Source organism: Patella vulgata, chromosome 9, assembly GCF_932274485.2.
Source record: "Patella vulgata chromosome 9, xgPatVulg1.2, whole genome shotgun sequence".
NCBI lineage: Eukaryota > Metazoa > Mollusca > Gastropoda > Patellidae > Patella > Patella vulgata.
The window spans coordinates 45,236,273-45,251,865 of record NC_065887.2 but is presented as its reverse complement, the minus strand read 5'-3'; the positions used below and the strand labels follow the sequence as shown (position 1 = coordinate 45,251,865).

The 15,593-nt window shown below is 37.5% G+C and overlaps 1 long non-coding RNA gene across 1 annotated transcript; it reads right to left on the bottom strand.

Annotated features, from left to right (window-relative positions):
• Nucleotides 1-8,722: 8,722 nt before the first annotated feature.
• On the bottom strand, nucleotides 8,723-9,730 carry LOC130014224 (uncharacterized). Its single transcript, XR_008789180.1, has 3 exons — nucleotides 9,632-9,730; nucleotides 9,210-9,293; nucleotides 8,723-8,807 (listed from the first exon to the last, which is right to left on the bottom strand). It is a non-coding gene; the product is annotated as an uncharacterized LOC130014224 (long non-coding RNA).
• Nucleotides 9,731-15,593: the final 5,863 nt, after the last annotated feature.

The following is a 15,593-nucleotide window of genomic DNA, read 5'->3' as shown; positions in this document are numbered from 1 at the left end:
TATTTGCGTTTACCGAATCTGTAATTTTGCAGTGAACAAGCTGGCGTAGACGTAATATGAGCTGCTGCTTAAAGATACATTATGTAAGATTTAGATAAAGAGCTAGCCCGTCTTGCTATAATAGTTCGACAATAGATAATATAAAATAACTAATTTGAAAATTTCATTGAAATTACTCTATTGCGAGCGCAGATATTAGCCTTTAAAGGTTTGACAAGACGTGTGCAATAATTTCAACCACCGTACTTGTTGTTCGAAGCTAAGTCTCTCTCCTCCATTTTTAGCTTAAATCAAAATATGGCTGAACTGTTCTAATCTATTTAATATCGGAGAAATACGATGCCATCGAGAGTTCATTATGGCCTGGGTAAGTTAATTAATGTCTAATAATTTAGAAAACATTTCAGGCCTAAAGAAAGACCTGCAATAGGCAGATTTAGCTCTTGCATAATGTATGTTTAAATTACGCTTCTGGAATCCAAGGACAGGCCATTGACGATTATGTGAATGAAGCATGGCAATTCATATTAATTCATATTCAGCTGCGAATTATTCGTTTCTGTTTCACCTGAACATGGCTCAATTTCTATATCCACCCCCTCTCTCCCGCCCTGTCAACTCGGGAATGTATGGCCGAGATTTTGTTCAACTAATGAATGGTTACTTAGGAGATGCCCATATGCCTGATCGACTATTGGCTGTTCTGATGATTTACGGAATACGTTGCTACAGCAATATGGAATAAACAGTGCCTTGTATTTCAGACCGTTCGCCCCAGGATTAGCCAGGGAAACGATACTATAAACTATTTGCAACTAGCATCTTTTGGTGGTTTGGGCTGGTAAAACGTTACTGTAATCTAGCTAGTTTTGAAATAAAGGCATTCAAGAAGCTTTATGTAAGATTTAGATAAAGAGCTGTCTGTTCTTGCTGTAATAGTTCAAAAGTGATAATGAACGAGGGCATCGCTAACGCCGCAGTATACCTCCACATTCCTGCTTTCATTGATATGGTACTTTTTAAAATGAAGAGAATGAAATATGAAATGGCTGTAATATGAACAGAGGCAAAGAAGGCTAGGCATTGGGTTTGTTTTGCCAAATTTTCAGAAAAAAATATTAACAAAAAGTGGGTGTGACAACACTGCCCCAGGGACCAAAATAAACAGTTGCTGTCTTTACGCTATAAGTACTAAATATGCAAAGTTCCAAGATGATCCATTAAGAATTGCAGCCTGTAGGCGATAAATGCAAAAATTGGGCATGGCTCTGCCCCTAGATGTTGGATATGGAACAATATAAATAGGCACCACCCTGTTATTGAAATGGTTGATATGCTCAATTTGAACAAAATTTGTTAATTATTGCAACCTGTGGAGTATTTACCGATAAAAACTAACAAAAAAGTGGGTGTGGTACCACAACCCTGGAGGTGGGGGGGGGATTGGGGGTAACGGGACATGCACCAAAATAAATAGTTGCTATCCTTACAGTATAAGGAATAAATATGCCAATTTCCAAGATAATCCATTTAGAATGCCAGTCTGTAGACAAAAACACAAAAATTGGGCGTGGCTCTGCCCCTCAGGGTTGGACATGTATATATAGCTACAACCCTATGCTGGATCATTCCAAATTGGATCCAAATCTGTTTATAATTGCAACCTGTATATCATTTATAGACGTTTAGGGTGAGAGCGTACCCCTTTAATATAATTGTGCCAACTTTTACTAATAATATTTAGAAACTTATTTAATTACCTTTCAGAATATATATAGGTGGATGTTCAGAATTTTGTACGATGATTCGAACTTCGACTTCGAAAAAAATACCGGTCTATCTTTACATTTAGAATATTGTTAAATTGGCTTTATTCAGGTTGAGAGCGCACCTCTTTAATATGATTGTGCCAACTTTTACTAATGATATTTGGAAAGCTTATTCAATTACCTTTCAGAATATATACTATTCAAAAAAAGTAGGAGATATTTGATTTTTAAGTGTTATTAAAGTCACCTAATGAAACTGACGAAGAAACAAATGACAAAATGAAATGAAGTTCACATTCATCGATTTATTCCAAATGATCGTTAGACTAAGTAAGGCACAGACTGACCATTATAAGGGTAAAATGATACCCGGGGTCAAACAGCAAAGTTACCACAGCATCACAACCAAGTCAGTAACGGGTAAATCCTCCTCTGTTTGCCAAACAAGCATTGATCCGACGTGGCATACTCCTAATGAGACGTCTAAGGTCATTTTGGTCCAGATTGTCCCATTCCTGTTGCAACGCAGCAGCAAGTTCTTGGACATTGGCAGGACGTTGTTGACGTTGACGTAACCTCTGTCCAAGCATGTCCCAGACATGCTCGATGGGGGAGAGGTCGGGACTCAGTGCTGGCCAAGGTAATGTGGTGATGTTCTGTTGTTGGAGGTAACCTGTAACGATCCTGGCCCTGTGACATCTTGCGTTGTCATCCTGGAAGATGAAACGGCGGCCATGACGTCGTGCGAACGGCACAACATGGACTGCCAAGATGTTGTCCCGGTAGTACTGGCCTGTAACACGCCCTGCAACAACATGTAAAGCCGTTCTTCCAGCAACAGTGATGCCTCCCCACACCATAACAGAACCACCCCCAAATCGATCATGTCTGATGACGTTAACGTCTTGGAAGCGCTCGTTTCGACGACGCCACACCCTCCTACGTCTGTCCAAAAAATCAACAGTGAACCTTGACTCATCTGAAAACATCACATTGCTCCAGCGTCGATTATCCCAGTGTTGACGATCCCTACACCAACGACGTCTTGCCTGAATGTGATGATCTCTCAAACAAGGGATCACGCGAGGACGTCGGGCGCGAAGGTGACCCCTATGCAGTCGATTCCGAATCGTCTGGCCACTCACTCTCACACCAGTGTCTGTTTGAAGACGAGCGCTGATCTGATTTGCTGTGATGACACGATTTCTCAAGGCCAAGGTACGGATAAATCGATCCTGGGCTTGAGTTGTCGCCCTTGGTCGACCTGAGCGTGGTCTGTCCTGTACAGATTGTGTATCACGGTATCTGGACCATAGCCTGCTTATGACAGACTGAGAAACATTCATCGTCCGCGCCACAACCGCCTGTGTTGTGCCGATCTGTAGCATGCCAAGGGCACGTAACCTTTCATTTTGGGTAAGCCGACGCATATCAAAATTTGTTTTCTGGTCACTAAAACAATTAAACTGATGTTTCCACCCTGGAATTCAATGCCACAATGACTGTAACATTCAAAGTCAGAGTCGTGCAAATCTTGGGTTGGACCCCCGTGATGATCCCAAGCATCACCTGCATTCCATGCGGTAGCTATTGGTGCGTTTGGGCGTCACATGTAACTGGAAATGTTTCTTCTATTAGGTTCTATAGTGACTTTTTTCGTAGTCATTTGCATATTTTAGTATTATGCCCCCAAAATCAAATATCCCCTACTTTTTTTGAATAGTATAGTTGGAGCTGAATACGATGACGATTTCTCGACATATTCAGCGTGGACTGACGATTCCTCTGGGGGCGATTCTGAAATTTGAACATTTTGATTTTGTGAGGGTCTGGTAATTTCAGGCTCAGTAGGATGTACTCTTTCATTAAAACTGATACTTCGAATTCGTCTTTCTTCAAGCACAGGGGTCCATATTTGAGTTGTCAGTTTCGGCCGCCACAGGGCCATAATCGTCTGTTACGGGCAATTTCGTACTCGGTCAGATGTACTCTTTCATTTAAAATTGGTTTTGACCGGTACCGCGAATGTATGAGTATAACTCATTTTTGTCCCCCCTCGGCTTTGGGGTGTCAGTTTAGGCTATCCCAGGCAGGGACGTAAATCTGGGGGGGGGGGGTGTCGGGGGTGGTACATCCCTCCAGGAAAAAAAATAGTCGGTCGCAAAATCAGTGCAGTCGGTCGCAAAATAAGAGCAGTCGGTCGCAAAATAAGTGCTCACTGCACACGTCACGCTACTCACGCAAAACTTTAGTATAAAATAACCTTGTCAACTTATCATGTTTGAAAAAATAATGTGTTTCACTCTTATTCTGTTGTGAGTATGTAGGTCTAAGAACAAAATTTCCTCCAGGGAGAAAAATAGTCGGTCTCAAAATAAGTGCAGTCACTGTAGTCGGTCTCAAAATTATGCATCGCCGTCTTAATGAATTAATGAGGTAAACAAATAATGCCAGAATAGATCCCAAATACTAGTCGGTCGCAAAATCAGTGCAGTGGGTCGTAGGATATGAGCAGTCGGTATCAAAATAAGTGCTCACTGCACACGTCACTCTAATCACGCAAAACTTTAGTATAAAATAACCTTGTCGACTTATCATGTTTGAAAAAAATGTTTTTCAGGCCATGGCAAAAAAATAGTCGGTCTCAAAAAAAAGTGCTCACCGCAGTCGGTCTCAGACTAAATGAATTAATGGGGTGTTTTCTGACCATCAGAATTTTGCAAAATCTCTCCCCAAAGTCCAGGGCATTTCAGAGACCAAGTAAGCGCCCCATTGAGGAAAAGTGCCCTCAGGCCCAGTCCTCAAAAATTAAAAGCCCAGTTACATATCAGCGTTCAAATCCATTATGCCATCATTCTTCAACTCCTTCTCTGTCTTATACTATCTCATCACTATCATATTCACTGTTACAGTGAAAAGACTGTAGAATTGTTAGTTCTACTCTCACAAAACAGGCGACATTGACAGATAGGCCTGAAGATTCTGTCCCATTTCTTATCCTCTCGTTAACGAGAATTTGGATCCATTTGCCATGACATTGACTAAAATTGTCAGGCCCAGTCCCAAAAATTACACAGCTCGGTTACACATCTGAAATTGTTTCGCGCCTGCGGCGCTCGATTCCATTATAACATCATTCTTCCACTCTGTTGTCTTACACTGTTTCAGCACTATCATATTCACGGTTATACTGAACTGCCTAGTTATGTTAGTAGTACCACTGGCACTGGTGTGTGGGTCGTGGGCCGTCAGACTATACAAAAGTTCTGTCAACTCTTGCAAAACAGGCGGAATTGACACGGGTGGATCTCGAGATTTTGTCTAATTGACTCACATTTCTGGTCCTCTCGTCCACAAGAATTTCTCCCAGAAATGACCTCAAATGCCAAGATATTGACTCAATTTTTCAAAATTTTCTCAGTGTTATAGGCACAATTATATATGACATAAACTTTATGTCAACTTAAATAAAACTGCTTTCCAGCGAAACAACGATCGGCAAATAACTATATAATTATACAATACCATCTATGTTCTACCGGGACGCTTAATGTTATAGCCAGTATTTTGTTGACATTCATTGTGGGGTGGGATTGTGGCTGGGGTGGCGCCCTAGATTTGGACCCACCCCTCCACCCCTATCTAGATCCGCTACTGCACATGGCCCCTACAAAATTCGCACCTGTGGTGCTCGGCTCCTTACTGCGTCACTCGTACTAGGGGTATGGGCATCAGTCGGTGGCATTTTGGCTAAACACCCCCCCAAACAAAATCGTAATGTACGCCCCTGATCCCAGGGGCCCAATCGTCTGTTATGGGGAATTTCGTACTTAGTGGGATATACGCTTTCGTTTAAAAATAGTTTCAACTGGTACCTCGAATGTATGAATATAACCCCTTTTCTAAGTCTCGGGGGGGGGGGGGGCATATTTATGGTGTCAGTTTGGGCCGTCCCAGGGCCAAAATCGTCTGTTACGGGGAAATTTCATACTCGGTGAGATGTACTCCTTCATTTAAAATTGGTTTCAGCCGGTACCTCGAATGTGTGAGTATAGCCCATTTTGAGGATCATGCTAGGGGTCACCAGGGCCACACCCATGGACTGAGCCCCGTAAGACCCCCACTTCTGTGCATTCCAGGTTAGTATGTAGATGCCTATGTGGTCAGATATTGGTACCTCGTTCTTCTAGGTTCGACCCTCTGGGCTCCTGGTCTAGTGGTTCCCAACCTTTTAAATACAAGATTTCATATTCCATAAAGCTGTTTAAATACATGATGTTTAAATACCTGATTTTATATTCCATATAAAGCTGTTTAAATACAAGATTTCATATTCCATAAAGGGTTTTGATGACAAATTATTTGAATTGCGTTGGCTAGACATGAATTTATCTGACACTCAAACTATTTTTCTACATAGCTTTGAGTGGAGAAATCAACCCACATATTAGATAGAATTTCCGAATGGAAATGTTATACAAACACAAGGATGGGGAATATGGGCGAAGACACCTCAAGAGCATTTTTATAGTTAAAAAATCTCAAAACAGATTTATTGGTTTCAATGGCCATGGACGGGTTTGATTTGGGTCAAGAATATAATGGTTATATTTCATAGTTTGAAGTTAAACTGTATACTTCGTTTCTTTTTATGTTCTTTCAGTGTTTAGGTTGTTAAGTTACCATACCACGTTAACGACTGTATGTGTATCCACTAAAATGTGTAGTTAATACACATTTTGAAATGATTATAATAGAAATAAAATATCAAATATGTAATCAAGCATTTTCTGTCTATATAATACAACCATAAATGTAGACTAATAAATTTCAATAAAGATATTTTTGTTTTAAAACAATCTATAATTCATCAGTTTTGCGTCGAGATACCCTGTGCATTTCAAACAACCAGAATTCGTTATGGATAAAACAACCAAACAGAGGTTGATGTAACATCCACATCCATGCATTGACCAGTGAAGGGACAATTGGGATAACATGGGGCACATGTAGCGGTACCATCAAACCACCAACCACCCCCATGAGCTGTAGCACACACAGTATCACCACTATCATAGGTACTGAATCTTTTACCAGACGATTCTGCCATGGTATCATTTAATCCATTATCCCAGCCACCGTCTGCACTGATAGTGATGGTATAACTAGTAGATTGATCATCCATAGTAAAGGTAGAGTACTCTCTCATCTGGTCGTTTATAAAAATATAAAAGGATCGTTCCGATGGGGTTCTGGTGGATGCTAAAAAATACATTTTCTTTAAGCCAAGCCAATAGTTTCCGTCCAAATTCCCAAAACCTTCTTCATAGTCGACCCAACTTCTGTTAAAATCAACATGGATGTTGGGGTGATATCGTTGTTGAAAGACTGTATTTCCATTATGCTTCATGTCACAACGAACCTTGAAGTGGTCAGCTGATGTAGATGGTTGTACGACAAATATATCAAAAACCTCTGACCACTTCCCTAAATCAAATCCTTCTTTACAATCTGAAAACCAGAGTACACAGAAAATGGTAAAAGCTCAGGTTTTATTCGATAAAAAGGTCACCAAACATATCGTTATATTATGCGGCCATGTTTATATCAGGACAGACATAATCCTACTTTCCCCATGTGTATCATCACTATAAAGGAGAGATAGAGAGAGACATGGGGTTTAACGTCCACTCGACACAAACTAGGTCATTTCGGGACTAACATATGGTTCAATTTTATTTACATAATTCGCTTGCGCGTAGGGGTCTTTAGCAATGGGAGGAAACCGGAGGACCCGGAGAAAACCCACGAGGTTGGACAGGCGACCCTACTCCTTGCCACGTACAACCGGGGAATCGAAACCCCGCCAGTTGACTCAATGACAGGCTTTATGATACAGCGCGCGCGTGCTAACCATTCGGCCATCCAACCCCCCTCACTATAAAGGACAATATTATATATAAAATCTTATATGTATTTACAAACTACACTTGGATCGTTAAAGACATATTTCCCAGGACGAAATCTGTTACATGCCCTTGGTTTAGTCGCACCAGTCTGTTATGATTATTCTTTAAATAATCTAAAATAAATACAGATCTAAATCTGTTAAATACTGTACCTTTGATAATTTGAGTGCAATTTGGGCCATGATAACCTCGTGAACAGGAGCATTCATTAGCTATATAACAACCAGCGTTAAGACATCCGCCGGAAGGAGTTGTCTGTAAAGATAAACATAACCATAAATACACGACCACAGGACACACCAACATCAGTTTAAAACTCGTCGATATTAATACCCGATCAACATCGTCAAAATAAATAACTCGATAAATATACCCCCTTACAAAATAATCAACATTTTAAAAAAGAATAACCAATTATCAGAATCAGTGATGCTTATCGTTAAATTATTATTTAAACCTATAACATACCACCTTCAATACAGATTGTAAGACCATTCACAATCAAAATATAGTAATGATAATAACAGATATAGTTTAAGACCATTCACAAACAAAATACAGCAATAATAATAACAGATATTTCAAATATTAATAACAACAACAGATATATCAAATAATATTAATAATAATAACAGATATATCAAATAATATTAATAATAATAACAAAAATAATAACAGATATATCAAATAATATTAATAATAATAACAGATATATCAAATAGTAATATCTCAGTCACTTAAATCAGACTTCAAAGAGACCAGATAACTAGTATAAATTGCCTTTAGAACAAGTTCCCATTGACCCCCTTTAATACCAGTAATATCTATGAACGGTACTATTCTTAACGGTGCATCATTTGTATTTTGTCAGAGAATAATAAATGGACTATAAATCCGTAACATCGTTTAAGACGTCTATAACTCATCAATTTGGAGAATAATGAAATAAATATTTAACCGATTAAACAGGATTATAACAAACCTTATTACATAGTTCACCACAGAAATTCGGTGGACAATCACAGAAACCATCGACTGTTTCTTTACCTCCATTATAGCATATGTTTATCTGAAAACATTGAATTAAACATACATTATGTAAGATTTAGATAAATGGCTGACAGTTCTTACTATAATACTTCAAAAATTGATAATGCAAAATAAATATAATGAAAATTTCATTTAAATTACTTTATTCTGAGCCAAGTTATCACTGTTTGAAGTTTTGACAAGATGAGGCATATATATATTATTGTTTATTATCGTAACGAGGGTATTTGTTATTCGAGATTTAGCCTCGATTCGCCATTTTTAAAATAAATCATTAAATGGCGACCCTGTTTAAATCCGTTTAAATCTACACCATCTGATGATAATGGGCTTTGCAAGTAAGTCAGATCTGCAATAGGTCGATTTAATACATGTTTAACCAGATTATTGTTAGCATACATATACAGTTATCTGAACTTACATCTTGACACAATTCACCAGTGTAGGGATATATACATTGACACGTACCAGACACATAGATTCCATCATTGAGGCACGGGTTAGCCTAAATAAATTATAATATTATATATTTAATATAGTAATAATGCAGACAAAGAGGTGAGTGAGTCCTAGAACAAGCCGGTTAACAACTCATACTCAGTCTAAATGATTGATACACAACCAGCAGGGGACGACAAGCAAATTAACAATCGGATTTTAATGTATGAATATTATAAAGTTACTGTTACAAGTATCACCCATTGTTGGCTTCTGTAACACTATTTTAGTGATAACAGTAGACCAGTTTCGTAAATATAGGATTTATTTACATAGGAACAGAATATAACACAACTACATCAATACTACAGAAACTAGACTATACAGGAACTAAACTAAGCTTACATCGGAACACATAGGCCTATAACTATATTAAATCCACCATTCTACCCCTCTGCCAAGGCAGCGGCTGAACTCGGGTGAGTCCATACGCCGGTCTCTCCGTCTCTCTCTGTTCAGTCTAGTAGTTGCCTTCAGTTATATACCTTCTGATCATAGATAAGCTCATGGTCATACATGCAATTATCTCTTTTATCTCGTCATGGCATGCTTACTGACCAGTACGTATATCCTTTGAAGTAATGCGGGGCTTGTACACAGAGCATATGTAGCTTGTAAAGGACATATTAAATTAATTACATGTTTAATTACAACACAGACAATCGTGACTTAAGAACAGTGCATACAGAGTTAAAAGGTCAATATTATATATTATGAAGAAGCATGGCTGGAGGTCACTAAGTTCTAAGCACCTAAATGACCGTTCAATTTGAAGAAAGTTAAAGAGTACTTTGTTACACTTGTCTTCCTACACACTTACTCGTCAGTTGTCTTAGTGATTTCTATAACCAACTCTTCTACCACAGAATCCATCGTGTGTGTCCTTTGATTAATATAAGGTATTAAAATATTATAGTCCAGTATCAAACTTTAGTTTTATATCGAATGTGTGGGCAAAATGCATCGCTCACCAATTATCATCTTATGTTGAACAGAAGTGTTTGATAGAACAATGTCAAAGTGCTTACAGAAAATTTGACAGCACAGAACCCCGCACTTACACGAGTTCACAATGATATTCATCTTTCACAATCGAGAATGTGCTTCTTATTCTTTGGACCTTAAGATTATTTCTACTGAATCGTCTTTCTGCTGTACATCTACTGCACTTATACATCTACTGGATTCAGCTTGGATTTAAACGGGATTTCGTTGACTGATTTACTTTTAAATGGCGTCGTGAGAGGAGATTAACCGTCACGTTGACGTCATACTCCCGGATCGAGGCTAAATGATAGAGTGTAGGGCTACGAAGCGAGGCCGCTGTTGAGCGATGCCTTAACAAATGACATCTAAACTATTTAAAGTGCAATAAAGTAAACACAGATGATAACAAATTATACAATTCCTGGAGACCGTGTGATAACCCTCCTGTTGTAATTGGTAATTGTGATATATTTGCATCTTATTCTGCTCGTAATATTGGCGCAATCTTTGATAGTTTTATGCTTATTGGAGCTTAAGTAAATAATATTTGTAAATTGTGCTATTTTAATATTAGAAATATAGGTAAAATACGTAAATGTGTAACTTTAGAGGCCACTAAGTCACTTGTTAATTCTCTGGTCACTTCTCGATTTGATAACTTTAATTCACTTTTAGTTGGTTTACCTTTAAAGCTTATATAGATAAATTACAAAAAGTACAGAATACTGCGGCTAGACTTGTTACTTTAACTAAGAAATATGATCACATAATTCCTGTTTTATATAATTTACACTGGTTACCTGTTAAATATCGAATTGATTTTAAGATTTTATTACTTACTTTTAAATGTTTAAATAATTTAGCTCCTGTTTACCTCTCAGATCGTTTAGAACTTTATACACCTGGCCGAACATTACGTACATCAGGTAAACTACTTTTAAAGCCCAAAACTGTTCAACTAGTCTCTTATGGTCAGCGCTCTTTTAGTTATCAAGCGCCTGTTTTATGGAATAATCTACCATTTTGTTTAAGATGCTGTACATCTCTATATTCTTTTAAAAAACAACTTAAAACACATTTATTTAATCGGGCTTTTAACTGACTCTGTATAATCTTGTTGTTTATTTATGATTTACATTGTCACTTTGTAAAGTGCCCCTGAACATGTTATACGAAAGGGTGCACTATAAATATGCTGTAATAATAATTACAATGATAATAATAATTATAATAATAATGTACGGACAGGTCTTCTGTCTTAATAATATCAATAAAAATAGTTTTATTTCCCCTATGGCAATAGGCACGACGCCACAGATTTATCATAATTGTATTATAATATTATGTCCTATATTCAATTGATTTAATGCATGCCCAAAATACAAGTAAGAATGAAAATTTACCCTCTCACTCATTTTGTCCAATTGTTATAAAAATCCAAAAAGGTAAAACACAAATTCGGATTGATGACAGCAGACAAAAGACAGCAGAGATTATGTAGGTGGAGTTAACGCATGTCAATCAAACGATCGGCCTTACAAGAATCGGTGAAGATGGAATTCAATCCCATTTCTAGTCAAAAATTACACTGGTGATAACTATGTTCAGAATAAAGTAATTTGACTGAAAATTTCAATATATTCTCCTTTCATCATCTATTTTTGAACTGTTATAGCAAGAATGGCCAACTCCTTAAAAAAATCTCCCATAATGTATCTTTAATCAATTGGTATTTCAGGTGAAGAAATGTTTAAGGAACTTGTATACGTTAATACGCTTATGGTGATTCTTCATAAACTATGACGTCAAATAAATCTTATTATTGAGACCCAAGTTCTACAATGTAATAATCCTTTTCATTGTCGTCGGAGATCTTTGAATATAAAAATATAAAAACTGAATGTAAACACAATAGAAATTAATATTTCTTCTTAACAATGACATGTTTATGCTCTTTTTACAGAGCTGTCTTCCTTTAAAAATTCACTCATTCTCCTTTATCTCTCCATTTTTGTATTATTCTCAAAAGAAACATATTCATTTGGTAACTGATTTTGTGAGTCATGGTTGATATTGTAATGTAATCTAACACTTTTACTTCACAACACGGTAAATAAGACTCTGTATTAGTCATAATAAGCCATAATAAAACTTTGTATTAGTCCAAAAGGTGTATATAGGTTTTGGGGAAGAATGATGATATTCCGACCTTGAGACACCGCATACTGTATGCTGTTCGAAGTTAAATTATTTCCCAGTGTTACCCAGGATATATTACAGTACACTGAGCTAAGATCAATATCACCGTTATGTAAATATTTTTATAAACATTAATACAATCGGGGATGTATAAATATTTTACACGTGGCGGGGCATGATGAGTTCATCTAGCTAATAAAGTTTTCTTGTGATTTTTTTAAATTATATTCAAAACTATAGTAAAACGAAATATACATCCATTATTATTTAATAAAATGTTTTTGGTTTGATTCGATTATCAATAGAGTAGGGAGCCACGGTGGTTCAGTGAGTGAGATGTTGGCTCGCTTACCTGGAGTTCATGTGTTGGGTCCATGCGTCTCGACAGTTCATCGGGATTTTCCGTAGAGGTTCTTACTATTTAGCGGTGCAGGACTGAGGGCCTGACAAGGAACAACGTAAAGTCGTTTGGGTGGGACGAAAAACGAGGTTCGGTATATACATTGGCGTAAACCTAAAAGATCCCTTGGCAGTTGGAAATCGATATAATAGTAGGCAATAGCGCCGTCATTTCCATCATAGCACACCGTATGGCGTATGCCCATCTCCATTAGCCCAGGTTAGGAGCAGACAATTAGGACGTTAAACTCCATTTCGTTTCATTTATCAGCAGAGAAGACAGGTAAAGATAAAACAGTTGACTCTAACGGGTGGAAGGGGCTCGTCAGTCGACTTTACCGGTTGAAAGGAGCTCGTCAGTTGACCCTAACGACCGACAGGATCTCGTCAATTGACCCGAACGGCCCAGAGCAGCTCGTCACAAAAATTTAAAGGATGTACATTTAAACGTACATTGTATAGGTGTATTTTGTAAGTAATGGACGCCATCCCAGTGACCCTCTAAAAATGTCAAGTTAAACAAAATCTATAAAATAATAACTGAAGAAATATTATTTTATGATGTCTAAACCTATGAAGGGTTGTTGATAGAATGAAACTGATCAATATAAAAAAATACGACGTCCATATAAAAATTGTTTTCACTACAAATCTTAACAATCATGTAAAGAAAGACATTATTTATTTTATTGAACTTTATACCAACCCGTTTATCATAATAAACACCGTTCAGTGCTTCTGCCATAGACGAATCACAAATCATGTCAAATTCATGGCCAAAAAATACACAAGATTTATCTTCGGGTAGATAGTTGACTCCATTACAATTTGGGTCTCGTGCACAATTTCCTAAACAAGATACGGCGTCTATAAACTGTATACCAACTTCTGTACCGTTTTCAGGTCTAATTTTTACACCCTGACATCCTGGTGTTTTCAACATTTTGTTCCATTTGAAGTTTAAATTAGGCCTACAACCGCTCAAAGATGATAACAATGAAACAATTATACAAATTACAACCGCTGAAAGATGATAATTACAACCGCTGAAAGATGATAACAAATTCCACATATTCTTCTCGTCGTCACAATTGCTATTTTCAAACCAGATACCGTGCAACCAATTTCTTGAGCCAAGGATTAAAAAACCTGGTCCTCGCTTCTGTTTGGGTGATCCACGGTGGCTCAGTGAGTAAGACGTTGGCTCGATAAGCTCGAGGTCTCGTGTTGGCCATGAAAGTTCATCGAGATTTTTCGGCGCTGTCGAGGGCCCGGCAAGGGACGCCGTATAGCCGTTCGGATGGGACGACAAACCGAGTCTCGCGTACACATTAACATGCACGTAAAAGATCCCTTGGCGGTTGGAATTCGATGTAAGAGTAGACCGTAGCGTCCCTATCCGGGCAAAATTTCCCTCATAGCAGACCTTACACCCGTCTTCATTAGCCAACAGTTTTTATTAGCCCTTGTATAAAGAAGTTATGTTTATAATGCACCACATTCCCTGTGTGTCATGAACCTATTGGATCAATAGACTGAGTTTAAAGGAGCTAAATCGTTCATATTTGGGACCTAGAAATTGACAAAATGGGTTGCAACGCATATTATAATGTAATATGATATAAAACACACAAATTTATATGGAAGAGGAACTTGTTGAAACGTAGTGTGAAATAAACCCAGTGATTGCTTTCCATATAAATTTGTGTTTTATATCATATGTTCAGTTACTAAATGCCATATAAGGATTTCAATGTAATATGAATGATTTACATTCAATCGTTTCTGTTTTTAATGTAATTTCTAATCAGAAGTCTCAATCTAATGTGTAGTACTATAGGACTTCTTCTTGTTCTTCTGGTGATCTTTAACAAGACTACAGCATAAAATAGTTTCACAACTTTATTATTTCAATGATAATGACTGCTAGGAATTTCTGGGTGAGCTCTCATCCAGCTCGCTTATACCCCCTAATTCATACCCCCTTATTTATACCCCCTAATTTATACCCCCTAATTTTGCAGGTCTTCGATTCGATAACCTTGACGTTAATTTCCATGCCATATATGGAATAAAACTCTTTATTTCCCACAAATAACATTACCTTATTTTGGTTTACCAACCATAGGTCAATGTACAGCCAGAATTTTATGGACATTTTGACAATGATTAGGATTTAACCAAAATATGACTGTTTTTTTATGTATAACTATATATTCACGTTCATTAAGTACGTGAGACTTGACTCTATAGACAGAGTGAAGTAATAATTTTGCAAAGATCCCCAAATTGTCTCAAGGACCAAAAGTGCTACAAATGGAAATCTCTAGTGTCTGGTTATTCCAGTCTACACCAATAATAATTATTGCGCATACTCTCCAGATAAGAATATGGCGTCGCCGTTTGACATGACTTGTGGAATAAGTCTAGTTTCGTTCTTCGAGTCCCGTGTTACAAATCGCGCTGAAACAAATTATGTAAAATGTTTATTTTGTCTTAAATATTGGATATCAGAAGCCCATTTTGTCCCGGTAAGATCACAACATCAACGTTGATTTAAATTGACAAATAATCCCTGTTTTCAATGTCGAAGATTTTGGATGATAGGGCCTAATGAATTAGTGACTTGGCTACTTTAATAATTCCCCCCACCACCACCACGTTTGGATCTAATGGTATTAGTAATTAATTATTACTAGGTGGTTTTGTATGTATAATATTA